This window comes from Balaenoptera physalus (assembly GCF_965194825.1).
Source record: "Balaenoptera physalus genome assembly, chromosome: 1".
Lineage (NCBI taxonomy): Eukaryota > Metazoa > Chordata > Mammalia > Artiodactyla > Balaenopteridae > Balaenoptera > Balaenoptera physalus.
Window position 1 is genome coordinate 184,024,558 of NC_138882.1, and position 13,472 is coordinate 184,038,029.

Here is a 13,472-nt window from a genome sequence, read left to right on the forward strand (position 1 = left end):
AGTTGTGGGCAGGGGTGTGTCACCTGGGTGAGGGTCTGGAATGAGAAGCACGGTGTCTGGGACATCCCAGAGGAATGCTAACGCTGTAATAATACTTGGGCACAGCCTCATTGCTTTTGCTTATCGACCTTGTGTTATGTCTTTCGGTCAGCAGGCGTTCCTGAGTGTAGGGAATGGGACTGGGTTTATTGATCTTTGTGTCTCCGGTGTCCGGCACAGGGTCTGGCATGCAGCGGGCCAGTAACAATCCAATTTAACACTTACTGAACACTTTGTGCCAGGCTCTGTGCTCAGTGCTCTGCATTTGCCTGTGTTTGGTGAATGAAAGGGCAGCTCTTAGGGAGCAGGTACCCTACAGTTTCTCATCAGATTTTCCACTTGGTCTTCGATTCAGGTAATGAGCTGGAGGAGGAGCGCCAAGCTGGAGTTGCCCGAGACAAACTGTCAGAACAGAGTAGCCTGGGCTACTTGGAAATCTGAGGTATGTCAGTAATACTCAAAGATGAAACAAACCAGGTCAGTTTGTTTGTCCTTCTTCTCTAGGCTCAATGTGATTCAAATCACCCTTTCAAGATAGCTTTTTCTCTAAAATTATACAGTAATGACAAAATCCTAGTTAGTTTGGTTGGGAGAATGTTGATAATATTATTGTCGTTTTACTAAGAAAGATCATGCTAGGTTAATCCCTGGGCAATGTTGACACCTTGTTTTAAGTAGGTACAAACCAAAATGCTCCAAAATACAGTGGCTGAAAGGAAATAGAAATTTATTCCTCGCTCCTTCACAGAATGGAAGTAGGCAGTCCAGAGCCGGTCAGGGCAGCTCACTCTGTTCCATGAAGTTATCCAGACACAGGGTTTCATTGATCATGTGGCTCTCCTTGCTCAAACCCAGGCTTCCATCTCATGGACTAAGCTGGCTGCTCTAGCTTCTGCCATCATGGATGCACTCTGTCTGGCAGAGAGGGAAAGACAGAGTGGGGAGCACACGCTCATTCCTTTTAAGGTTCTAATGTTTAGAGATACATATTTTTGTACAACGTGTCCCCAAACACAAGCATCTGGTGTACAACCAAAGGAGGAATCATGACTATTCCAATGCTAGAGAGAAAGCTGGCTGACAGAACCTGCTCTGTCCCCAGTGTGACTGGATTGCTGGCTTTGGGGGTTGGGCCCAGCCCAAGGGAAGTCCACTGCACTGGTGAAAGAGGTCGGGGTGTGTTCCCCAGGCCTCTGGGTCCCCAAGGCAGGCTCCCCTGGCTTTGGGTAGTTTGTGCTGCTTGGGCCCAGGGAGTCCAGGCTTGTCTACCCATTCAGTGTTTTCTGTGCCTGACGTGTCAGACACTGCGCCGGGGGCTCGGGATGTGAAGATAAGTGAGACTGGATCCTGGGAGCAAGGAGCTCTTAGCCACATGGGTGATCACAGTACAACACAAGAAACGCCACAGATACCTGTTCAGAAGTGTGAGGTGTACAGAAGGAGGATGACTGATGTTGGAAGGCTGTACTGAGGTGGTGAAGATTCAGAGTACATGACATGTTTTGGATTGATAACTATAAAGGTCCCCTCAGATAGAGGCGGCAAGGACGCTGGAGTTGGGTGTGAATCCCTGCTTCCCTGGTTAGTGGCTCTCTGTTCTGAGGGTCAGTTACTTCATTCCTGTTCCTCAGTTTCCTCATCTGTAAAATAGGGATAACAATGTTTACTTCAGAGAATTGTTTTGAGAATTATGTGAGGTCAAGCATGTAATTCACGGGATCTGCTGTGAACATGTCAGTTGCCTCCTGCTGCAAGGTGTGGGGTGGTTCGAAGCCAGAGAGACCAGTTAGGATTGCAGTTGAAGAACGCCCAGACCGATAGGGAAGCCAGGTTGCGTTCTGTCCCTGTTGAGGCAGGAATTATCCAGGTTGTACTCAGAGGATCAAGGACTGCTCTGTGCACTCCCTGTTTTTCTCAGGAGTTCCACCAACGTTCTAATTAAAGTTGTCAACCTGGATTCTCAGAGACCATACTCTGAAAGCTCTGGTGAGGGGTCCTTTGGGAAGGAAAGGATTCCCTCTGCCTGGTTAACTCCTTCAAGCTCAAATGCTTCTGGGAAACCTTCTCCCAGCCCTGCCCACCCCTGCGCCCCCGCCCCAGCTGAGTTTGGACCCCCTCCTCTGTGATTTCTTAGCATCCTGCAATGACCTTGCAGTACTTTTTTTTTTTTTTTTGGCTGCGTTGGGTCTTTGTTGCTGTGTGTGGCCTCTCTCTAGTTGCCGCAAGCGGGGGCTACTCTTCGTTGTGGTGCGCGGGCTTCTCATTGCGGTGGCTTCTCTTGTTGCGGAGCACGGGCTCTAGACGCGTGGCTTCAGTAGTTTTGGCGTGTGGGCTCAGTAGCTGTGGCTCGCGGGCTCTAGAGCGCAGGCTCAGTAGTTGTGGCGCACGGGCTTAGTTGCTTCGCAGCATGTGGGATCTTCCTGGACCAGGGCTCGAACCCATCTCCCCTGCATTGGCAGGCGGATTCTTAACCACTGCGCCACCAGGGAAGCCCCTTGGAGTACATTCTTACCTCCTATGATGATCATAGGTTTTCTTGCCTGTCTCCCTGTGAGACCACCAGCAGCTCGTGGGCGGGGACAGGGTCTTATTTCTCCTGGTATTCCCACTGTGTAGGTCATTTCCTGGCACGCAGTTGGTGCTCAGTAAACATTGTTGGGTGAATGGGTGATCGGCCAGTGGGGCTGGAGAGACCTCCAGTGTGATGAGGGTTTGGCATGCTATTAATGAAGAGAGGACAACCCAATGGTTTATTTGGTGTCTGGGTGTAATATGGGATGTGGACATGGTGAACTATGACCTAAACTATGAGAGTTTAGTTCAGAGACAGTTTCTCTGTCTTTCTTTTTCCAGTAGAGCAGGGTTCCTCAACATTGACATTATTGCCATTTGGGGCTTAGTGAGTCTTTGTCTTGGGGGCCGTCCTGTGCACTTCAGGATGCGAGTAGCACCCCTGGCCTCTGCCCACAGATGCCAGTAGCCCCCACCTACCTCCAACTATGACAGCTGAAATGTCTCCAGAGGAGGCTGTACGTCTCCTCGGGCAAAATTGCCCCCAGCTAAGAACCCCTGAGGTACAGGGTGCTGGTTAGAAGCATGAACTTCTAAGCCAAACGTACCTGAGCTGGTCCTTATACTTACTAGCTGTGTGCCTTTGGGCAAAGTACTTGACCTATCTAAGCCTCCACTTCCTCGGGTGTGAAGTGGAGATAATGATGACCTCACACTAACTTTATTGGGTGGAATTATTAATGAGGTAATGCATGTAAAATGCTTAGTCAAGTCCTTGACTCCATAATTGGTAACTAGCATTATTATGTGTTAGGAGAGGATGACCCTGTGAGGGTCAAGAAAGAAAGTGTGCAGAGTTGAGGAAGAAAAAAATGTTTAGGACAGGAATACATGCATGAGGTCCAAAAATCAGAAGGTTCTAACAAAAGTACTGGGGAAAGTAAGTCACCCTCCCACGCCTGACCCGGTTCCCCTCCCAGATAACTATTAACAGCGTTTGTGTGTCGTGCCCGGGCTCTTCTGTGCGTATATATGTCTGTATGTATATATAGGGAAGACCATTTTTAAGTGCCAAATGGCTTAATTTTGTTGCACATATACTGAACCTTCCATTTAGAACACTGAAAGGGCAGCCTCTGTGGGCAGAGCTTCAGTTTTAACAGTTTGCCACAGGAGAGAGCAGGTGGCCCACTCTCTACCGTCCTGGAATTCCCCCAAGATGGTGCCGCGTGGGTGGCACGGAGGTACTCAGACATGGTGTCTGGCAGGGTAACAGACACCACAAAAGGGAGGGACCCCAACCTTAGAGGAAACGAAAAACTCCCAGTACATTTTGTGCACAAAGCATATTGTCCTGGAGACCATAATCTACCTCTTTTGCTGGCCACATTTTTAAATGATTGAAATCATAGAGGTCACAAAGAGTAGGCATTTTAGCACCGAGTGCTTTCAGCATTTGCTGCAGATGTGTGTGTTGAGTGTCAGCATAGGTGCCTGGCACTCTCGGAGGTCCTCATGGGTGTCAGTAGCTCAACAGTCCAAGGACCAATTAAGGTTGACCTCAATAATATAGTCACAGATACGTACAGAAAACCAGAGCATGGGCTCTTCCATTCAAACCTGCTTGTTATGAATTGGAGAGATCAGCCTTGAGCTTCAAAGGAAGGAAGCAAAGGGCATGGTTAGAATTGAGAGTTGTTCACTCATGTCTCAACCGCAGAATGCAGAGCCTCAGAGGTGGCAATTCCAGCTGAGAGTGGGGACCTAGCCCGAAGGGAGGCTTGGTGGGTTCATTGTAACATCAAAAAAATACTCAGCTTCTGGTCTTAAAAGGTCTGGCAGCAGAACCTGTTCTCCCCACCCCACCCGCACTACTTCCTGTACTGGCCGATTAATCTAAGCAGTAATTTTCCTGTCCTGAATGGAAGGCTCCAGGGCTCAGTGGGAAGTTATATCTCTCCGGATTCGGAGCCAGCCAGGGTGGTGAAGCACTTCTCATTACTATAGTCTCAGGGCCGGGTGGGCCCCTGTCAGGGACTTTCCTGGCTTAGTGTAACTCAGTCAGCTGCCCAAGTTAATGCTTCAAATCATTGCTTAAAGTCAGAAGGAACATTGTTTAATTTTGTAAATTGTCTTTTTAAATAGTAGATACAAAAGAATACTGTATCATATAAAGGAAAAGGATACAAGGAATACCCACGTGCCCATGTATGCAATTTACAAAAAAGAATGTTACCATTACCTTTGGAGTGCCCCTCCCTGATCCTGTCCCATTCCCACCCCCACCTAATCACTGAATTTGGCTTTTATCATTCTCTTGCTTTTCTTATTTTTACTTTTTTTTTTTTTGGCCGCACTGCGCCTGCTTGTGGGATTTTAGTTCCCTGACCAGGGATTGAACCTGGGCCACAGGAGTGAAAGTGCTGAGTCCTAAGCACTGGACTGCCAGGGAATTCCCACCTCTAGCTTTTCTTTATAGTTTTACCGCATGTGTTTGTATTGCTAAGCAATGTATTGTTTAATTTTGCATGTTTTTGAACTAAATAAATCATTTTGTTATTTTTCAGTGATCTAAATTTTTTCCTTAACATGTGTTCTTGAGATTAATCCACGTTACATATAGGTGTATTTCATTTTTACTGATGAATTATGTTCCATTGTATGAGAACATATCCGTTCTGTTGTTGACGGACATTTGATTTGTTTCCAGTATTTTGCTGAGACAGACAGTGGTGCTGTGACCATTCCTGGGACACACATGTACAGCCTCTCAGGGTACATCCCTGGGAGGAGGACTGGATCACAGGGTGCGTGCATCTTCAATTTGACCAAATAATACCAAATAGTTTCCAAAGTGGTTTCCCCAATTTACACTTCAACTGACAATTCTGTTTGCTTCACATCCTCCAAACAATGGTATTATCACATTTAAAAATTTTTACTAACCTGTTGGAAGGTCAGTGATACCTTATGTGGTTTTTTCTTTTTTAATAAATTTATTTTATTTATTTTTGGCTGCATTGGGTCTTCGTTGCTGCACGCAGGCTTTCTCTAGTTGCGGCGAGCGGGGGCTACTCTTCGTTGCGGTGCATGGGCTTCTCATTGTGGCGGCTTCTCTTGTTGCGGAGCACAGGCTCTATCTAGGCGTGCGGGCTTCAGTAGTTGTGGCATGCGGACTCAGTAGTTGTGGCTTGCGGGCTCTAGAGCACAGGCTCAGTAGTTGTGGCGCACGGGCTTAGTTGCTCCGCGGCATGTGGGATCTTCCCGGACCAGGGCTCAAACCCGTGTCCCCTGCATTGGCAGGCAGATTCTTAACCACTGCACCACCAGGGAAGCCCCCGCTCGTGGTTTTGATTTGCATTTTCATGATTATTAGTGTGTTGAGCATCTTTTTATGCACTAATGGATCATTCAGGTTTCAGCTTCTCTGAAACAACTGCTTAAATCTTTTGCTCTTCTTTTTTATTGAATTGTTTGTCTTTTTATTTATATGTAGACTTTTTTTCTTGTTTTTTGTTTTGATACTAATCCTTTGTCAGTTAGATGTGTTGTAATTATCCACTTCCAGTTTGTGGCTTGTCTTGTCACTCTAGTTTTTTTTTTTTTTAATGAAAATAACCTCTTTTTTTAAAATTAATTATTTATTTGGCTGCGTTGGGTCTTTGTTGTGGTGTGTGGGCTTCTCATTGCAGTGGCTTCTCGTTGTGGAGCACAGGCTCTAGGTGCACGGGCTTCAGTAGTTGTGGCATGCAGGCTCAGTAGTTGTGGCTCATGGGCTTAGTTGCTCCACAGCATGTGGGATCCTCCTGGACCAGGGCACGAACCTGTGTCCCCTGTATTGGCAAGCAGATTCTTAACCACTGCACCACCAGAGAAGTCCCCAGTGAACAGAAATTCTTAATTTTAATGTCATTTATCAATTTTTTAATAGTTAGCACTTTTTGTTTCTTTTTAAGAAGTTCCTACTTCAAGTTTATAAAGGTATTCCCCCATATATTGTCTTCCAAACATTTTATGATTTTGCCTTTTACATTGAGTTCTTTAGTCTGTTTATAATTATTTTTGTGTATGGTGTGAGATAAGGAGCTAATTTCTTTTTCCTTTTTTTTAAAAAATTAATTATTTATTTATTTTTGGCTGTGTTGGGTCTTCGTTTCTGTGCGAGGGCTTTCTCCAGTTGCGGCAAGCGGGGGCCACTCTTCATCGCGGTGCGCGGGCCTCTCACTATCGTGGCCTCTCTTGTTGCGGAGCACAGGCTCCAGACGCGCAGGCTCAGTAGCTGTGGCTCACGGGCCTAGTTGCTCCACGGCATGTGGGATTTTCCCAGACCAGGGCTCGAACCCGTGTCCCCTGCATTAGCAGGCAGATTCTCAACCACTGCGCCACCAGGGAAACCCTTCCTTTTTTTTAAATAAGCACATCAGATTGTCCCAGTACTATTTATTGAAAAAGTATATCCCTTTCTTGTGGGCCTTTAATGTCACCAGTAACCATTATCATACATCAGGTGTCCACAAATGTATGGGTCTATTTCTGGCCTCTTTACCATCTATTCTCTATCTGTGTGCCAGTATCACACTGACTTAATTTCTAAGTTTTCATATAATAATTCTTGGTATCTGGTAAGGCTTTGGCCCTTTGCTTTTCCATCTTCATTTTAGATTGTACTTATCAAATTCATAAAAATTGTTGGGGTCTTTTATTAGCATTGCTTTGAATTTTATTAGAATTGAATTTATTACATATCAATTTGGATAGAGTTGACATTTTTATGATACTGATCTTCTGATCCACGAATATGGTATATCTCTCAATTTACATAACTTACCAAATTCTAACATTAGTTAATGTCTTTACACTTTACTCTCAAGCAGTTAGGACCTTAACGCACTTTAATTCCTAACACTCCCTTCTCAACTTTTATTCTATAGGTGTGTATGTTCTTTTTCAATTTTAGAAGACGTCATTTGTTCAGTATTTGTTTAGATTTACTTATTTCTTACTTACTACTTTAGTTGGTCCTCACTCCTTCTTGCATTTAATACTTTCATTCTGGGATCACTTTTTATCTACCTAAGTGTACCTTTTTTTTTTTTTTTTTTTTTTAATTTAGGGAAGGCTCTTTTATTTATTTATTTATTTTTATATTTATTTTTGGCTGTGTTGAGTCTTCGTTTCTGTGCGAGGGCTTCCTCTAGTTGCGGCAAGCGGGGGCCACTCTTCATCGCTGTGCGCGGGCCTTTTCACTATCGCGGCCTCTCTTGTTGCGGAGCACAGGCTCCAGACGCGCAGGCTCAGTAGTTGTGGCTCACGGGCCTAGTTGCTCCGCGGCATGTGGGATCTTCCCAGACCAGGGCTCGAACCCGTGTCCCCTGCATTAGCAGGCAGATTCTCAACCACTGCGCCACCAGGGAAGCCCTGAAGTGTACCTTTTATAATGTGTGAATTTGGGCTGTAGTCCATTTGGGGGCCATCTAACGGTTACAGATTCTCCCAGGGAGAATTTTATACCCCTCCATTTGGTGCCAAGATTTCATATAGGCTTTTTCTGTGCCATCTTCTTTCCACTAAGATATAACCCTTTGGGGCCAGCGTTATTCTGGAGGGCCCTCCCGAGAGACCTCCCTTCTTGGCGGCAGGGCGAGAACTCGAGCTTGCTCAGTTCTGCAGATGCCTTCGCTGCCCACCCTCAGAGCTCCGCTTGCTCTCTGGATTCCAGCCTTTGCTTAAGTTTGTTTCATCTGTCAGTAGTCCTTACTGACTTGCCGGTTCTTCGATGTATTTTAAAAGATGTCAAACAATTTTTCTTCAGTATTTGTAGCCGTTCGTAATGAGAGCCAGCCAGGGTACCTGGTGTGCCGTGCTTCCAGAAATTAAGATGCTTCAGAGTTTCAATTTTGTGTTTCATTTAGCAGCAACAAACTCTGCAGGTTAGAACTAAGACTTAGTGATGTTCACTTCTGGCTTTTTTTTATAACATGTTTTGTGACACTGATTAGTATAAGGAAAGGGAGTTGGTAAGTGCCAATTAATGACAGAGAATTTGCCCTTTTGGGACAGACTAAGGACCTGGTGAACCCAGAATTCCGTGTCTGTTCACGGAAGTTTCGTCCTTGTTTAAAGTGAAAAGAGGACACCTTATAGAGTGTGGTGGACTTTGGCCTTGAATCTGGGCATGTCGTTGAGACCTGGGTCGGATGACAGCCCCTCTAAGCCTCATTTTGCTCATCTGCGCAATGGGGGTGATCATATTAATGCCCTCCCAGAGGACTATTGTGGGTATGGATGAGGTAGCACGTATACATGAAACACTTTGCAGGCGGGTTGCCACGGCAGCTACTCCAGTTACTCCCTTGGTGGCCCCTGTTAGACGTGTGCTCTCCCCAGGTCGCTGCCCTTGGGAAACAGCGAGCCTACTCTTTCTCTTGGCAGTGACCTCCCCTCAAGCGTTTAGCACGGTGGGACTTACTATTAGCAAGACTGTGTTTTCTCTAGTTGCCGTCCCACAGTCCCACCCACAGTCCTGTACCAGGACTCACGATTTCCTTACAGCTGCGTAATACCCCGTCAGGCTGGGAAACTGTAGCCTCTGCATGGTGGACTGTCTGATCAGTTACTTACATCCAAGCATTAATTTGCACCTAAGCAATGAATGTATTTGGAGTTTACATCGGTATTGACAGGTCTGACCCAGTGTACCACCCTCTGCTCCTGCTCGCTGGGGACGTGCACTGACCTACAGTGGAAACTCAGTCTTTGCCAGTTTGAAACTGGAGGTGGTAACTTGTACTTATTCATATTTCTTTGATTATTAGTGAGGTGGAACATCTTTTTTCTGTATCGAGTATATTGACCACTCGTATTTCTTCTTTTGTGAATTGCCTGTTCATTTCTCTGACTCATTTTTCTGTTGGGAGATTTTCTCTTGTTGTTTAATTTTAATAACAGCTTTATTGAGACAGTCACATACCATACAATTCACCTATTTTTTTTTTTTTTTAATATTTATTTATTTATTTATGGCTGTGTTGGGTCTTCGTTTCTGTGCCAGGGCTTTCTCTAATTGTGGCAAGTGGGGACCACTCTTCATCGCAGTGCGCGGGCCTCTCACTTTCGCGGCCTCTCTTGTCGCGGAGCACAGGCTCCAGACGCGCAGGCTCAGTAATTGTGGCTCACGGGCCCAGCTGCTTCACGGCATGTGGGATCTTCCCAGACCAGGGCTCGAACCCGTGTCCCCTGCATTGGCAGGCAGATTCTCAACCACTGCGCCACCAGGGAAGCCCCACAATTCACCTATTTTAAGTGTACAATTCAATGGCTTTTAGTTTATTCACAGGGTTGTGCAACCATCACCACCAGAACATTTTCATCATCCCCCAAAAGGGACCCACCGCCCATTAGCAGTCACTCCCCATTTACCTCTATCTCCCCCAGACCTAGGCAACCACTTTCTATCATTATGGATTTGCCTGTTCTGGGCATTTCATATAAATGGAATCACGCAACTTGTAGCCTTTTGTGGCTGGCTTCTTTCATGTAGCACAATATTTTCAAGGTTCATTCAGGTTGTAGCACATATCAGTACTTTTCTTATTGTCAAATAATACTCTATTGTATGGATATACCATGTTTTATTTATCCGTTCATTAGTTGATAGACATTTGGGCTGTTTTGACCTTTTGACTGTTATGAATAACGCTGCTGTGAACACTTGTCTACAAGTTTTGTGTGGATGTACGTTTTCATTGTTGATTAATTTTAAGAGCCTTTTATATATCAGGACTATTAACCCTTATTTTCCATATAGGCTGTAAACATTTTCCCCCAGTTTATATTTGCATTTGGGAAGTTGAGAAGATAAGGGTAGAAATGTGAATGAAACAGAACATTTAGGTTTCTGACCAGTCTTTCATACCCCTAAGAATTAAGTTTGTGTACCCTCACTTCCCCACCCTAGTCCCCATAAGCAGCCCCTTGGGGCTGGCCTGCTTCCTTACATGGCCTTGCGGGTGCTGTCTCTGTCTCTCTTTCTCTGTGTCTCTGTCTCTCAGCCTGCCTGCCCTACAACCAGGCAGCACTTAGGGCGCTTTCCAAGTTTCTCTCAGAAGCTCGCACTTCAAAGTAGCTGGCTGAAAACCCGCCAGGGTTGCAAGTCATCCATTAAAAGGCCTCAGGCCGCTGCAGGTGGTGGCTGGGAGGGGCGGGAGGTCCGCAGCGCTGTTTCTTCAAGGGCCAGCGCTGGGGCCTGAGCCGCTTCTAATCCTCCCAGGGCTGCCGTCCAAACACTCTCTTCTGGAGCGACACTCAGCAGCTGGATTTGAGTAGCCTCACAGTTTGAAGAAATCCTTGGAAATTGAGACACTGAATTCTTGACCACTTTGTGTCCAGGCCTATCTTAAGTTTTTGAGGTCTCCTAGAATATTCCTCTAAAATAGCCTCTTACACATTTAGTTTTGCCCAGTCAAGTTTTACAGAATATTAACTTTAGTTTAATCCTATTCGGAATAGTAAATGTACAACTTGATGTTGGCTTATGTAGTTCATAGATGTTCATATACAGTTTGTAGTTGATGTTCATGTCCTGTATATAGTTCACGTTCATAGTTGGAAATCTTAAGATTTCCAATATAGGGAAAGTTTTAGATGAAAAAAAAAAACTCTGCTAAGTGCTAGATAAATATCTCATTTTTATTGTCATTCACATGGTGTCTGTTATACTTCAAATGCATGCATTTGTAATCTGTAATCTTATTAATGAAATCATTTACTCAACGTTTATTAAATCTTAACAGTAGAAGGGACCTTCACAGTTACTAATCGTAATGAGGAAACAAACCCAGAAAAAGTCAGTCACATGAAAAGCATGTGCTACATTGAAGTCCATATACATCTACCTCCTAATAATTAGTATTCAACCTACTTTTTTCTTTTGCTTTGTATTCTTGATCTTAACTAATACCATGGGACAACTAATCCTTCCTTTGGAATTGTCATATTCTATCCTCTTCCTCAATGAAAGCCTCATTGCTCCTCCAAAATCATCGTGTTCTTTGTAGAAAGAAGGTAGCGGGACTTCCCTGGTGGCGCAGTGGTTAAGAACCCGCCTGCCAATGCAGGGGACACGGGCTCGAGCCCTGGTCCAGGAAGATCCCACATGCCGCAGAGCAACTAAGCCCGTGCGCCACAACTACTGAGCCTGTGCTCTAGAGCCCACGAGCCACAACTACTGAAGCCCGTGCGCCTAGAGCCCGTGCTCCGCAACACGAGAAGCCACCACAGTGAGAAGCCCGCTCACCACAACGAAGAGTAGCCCCTGCTCGCCGCAACTAAAGCCCACACACAACAATGAAGACCCAACGCAGCCAAAAATAAATAAATTAATTAATTAATTAAATTTTTTTAAAAATTAAAAAAAAAAAGGTAGCTTTTGCCTTCAGGTACAAAGCACCTCTGCCTTGCCTTCTGGTTACGGTTGAGTGGAATAAGCATTGCAGTTTGCAGGGCCTTTTCCTGATCTTTTTTCAGGTTGAAGCTTTATCTGTCGTGGGTGCCGGGGTTACTGATGAGATTTTACGTCCATTTTTGGAAGATAGGGCCGGGAGGAGAGCATTGGGTTCCCCCTTTTCCTGTAATAGATCGATGTTGCTGGCATGGGTTTATATGTAGTCGTATAAGAATAATGATGGCCAGCGGCACCTCTGTGAAGTGGAAGCTTTTATAATCATCTGCATTTTACAGAAAGGAAATTGAGGTGCAGAGATTTAAGTACTCTTGCCCGAGGGACTTAACCAGCTTTGGCTGGATTCCAAGGCAGGAGTTTTATCCGGGTGTGGGGAGTCAGTCAGCCCCCTGAGTGTGTGTGACTCTCCCAGGAGAGGCCTTCAGTGCCTTCGAAGTGTCGGAGGGGTTCATCTGGGTCTGGAAAAGGCTACCAGCTGCTCTTCTAGGGGATTTTCCATTTTGTCCCCTTAAGGAATTTTTGCTCATCAAGTTTTCCCGAGTGACACATTCTTTGTGCAAATTATCATAATTTTCCATTTCCCTTATGAGAAATTTTTGCTGTTGAGAAGTTTTCAGTCACCAAGTCTTGTAGAAAATGTCTGAAAGGTTTTACGGTGAATAGAAACAAAGAAACTCTGACTTTGTGGACATTTTCTTTCTTTCTCTTTCTTCCCTCCTTGTTTTATTTTCTCAGTTTTAATATTTTAATATTAAAATATCAACATTTACAAATGGTAAAACAAAACAAACAAACAAAAAACCCAGAAAGGATACAGAGTGAAAAGTGTAAGTCCTTTCCACCCTTCCCCTGCTGCTCTGAGGGGATCCCCGTTACCACTTTCTTGTATGTCCCTCCAGAGATGTGGGCGTTTTCTTTGAAACGTGAGTAAGAGGTAGGAATTCTCAGCCTGGGATGTGGTTTTGGACAAGCAGCATGGCCCAGCTTCTCCCAGGAAGGGTCGGGTACTAAATATTAAGGGACGTTGAGGCACTCGAGGAAGAGGTACTTAAAACCTCCAAAGGATGTTATAATATTCAGCAGGAGGGCCGCTTGCACAGGCTGCTCAGAAAGATCCACAGTAATTGCGTTGGATTCTGGGCACCAGCCAGATCCTCCTGGTGCCAGCGGGGGGTGATGTTGTCCCATGCTTCGCGTCCTGAGGGTCCAGCGCTGCGGGACGTCCTGAGTTGTTTTTCTGCTTCTGCTCTTGCCCTCTCAGCCTGTTCTCCATACTCATGCAGCCAGAGTGACCTTTCAGAAATGTGAGTCTAACCGTGGCTCTCTCTTGCTTAAACCCCTGGTGTGACTCCCATCAGCTGGGGATGAAGCTAAGTCCTGGTGTGATAGGTGTGGCCTCCAGCCTGTCCCTCCAGCTGCATTTCTCACCACTTTTTCCACTCACTTGTTACTCTCATGATGT

General features: G+C 45.4%; 1 protein-coding gene across 4 annotated transcripts in view; it reads left to right on the forward strand.

Moving 5' to 3' along the window:
* Positions 1 to 13,472, forward strand: part of ZBTB17 (zinc finger and BTB domain containing 17) — a 31,398-nt gene that overhangs the window by 1,890 nt on the left and 16,036 nt on the right. For 2 of the 4 annotated variants that reach the window (XM_082423773.1, XM_082423775.1), the window contains exon 2: positions 395 to 481. The exons of the other annotated variants lie outside the window; for them this stretch is intronic. The gene's annotated coding sequence lies outside the window, so the exon portion shown is untranslated. The remainder of the gene's footprint in view (positions 1 to 394; positions 482 to 13,472) is intronic. 4 annotated transcript variants of the gene reach the window in all.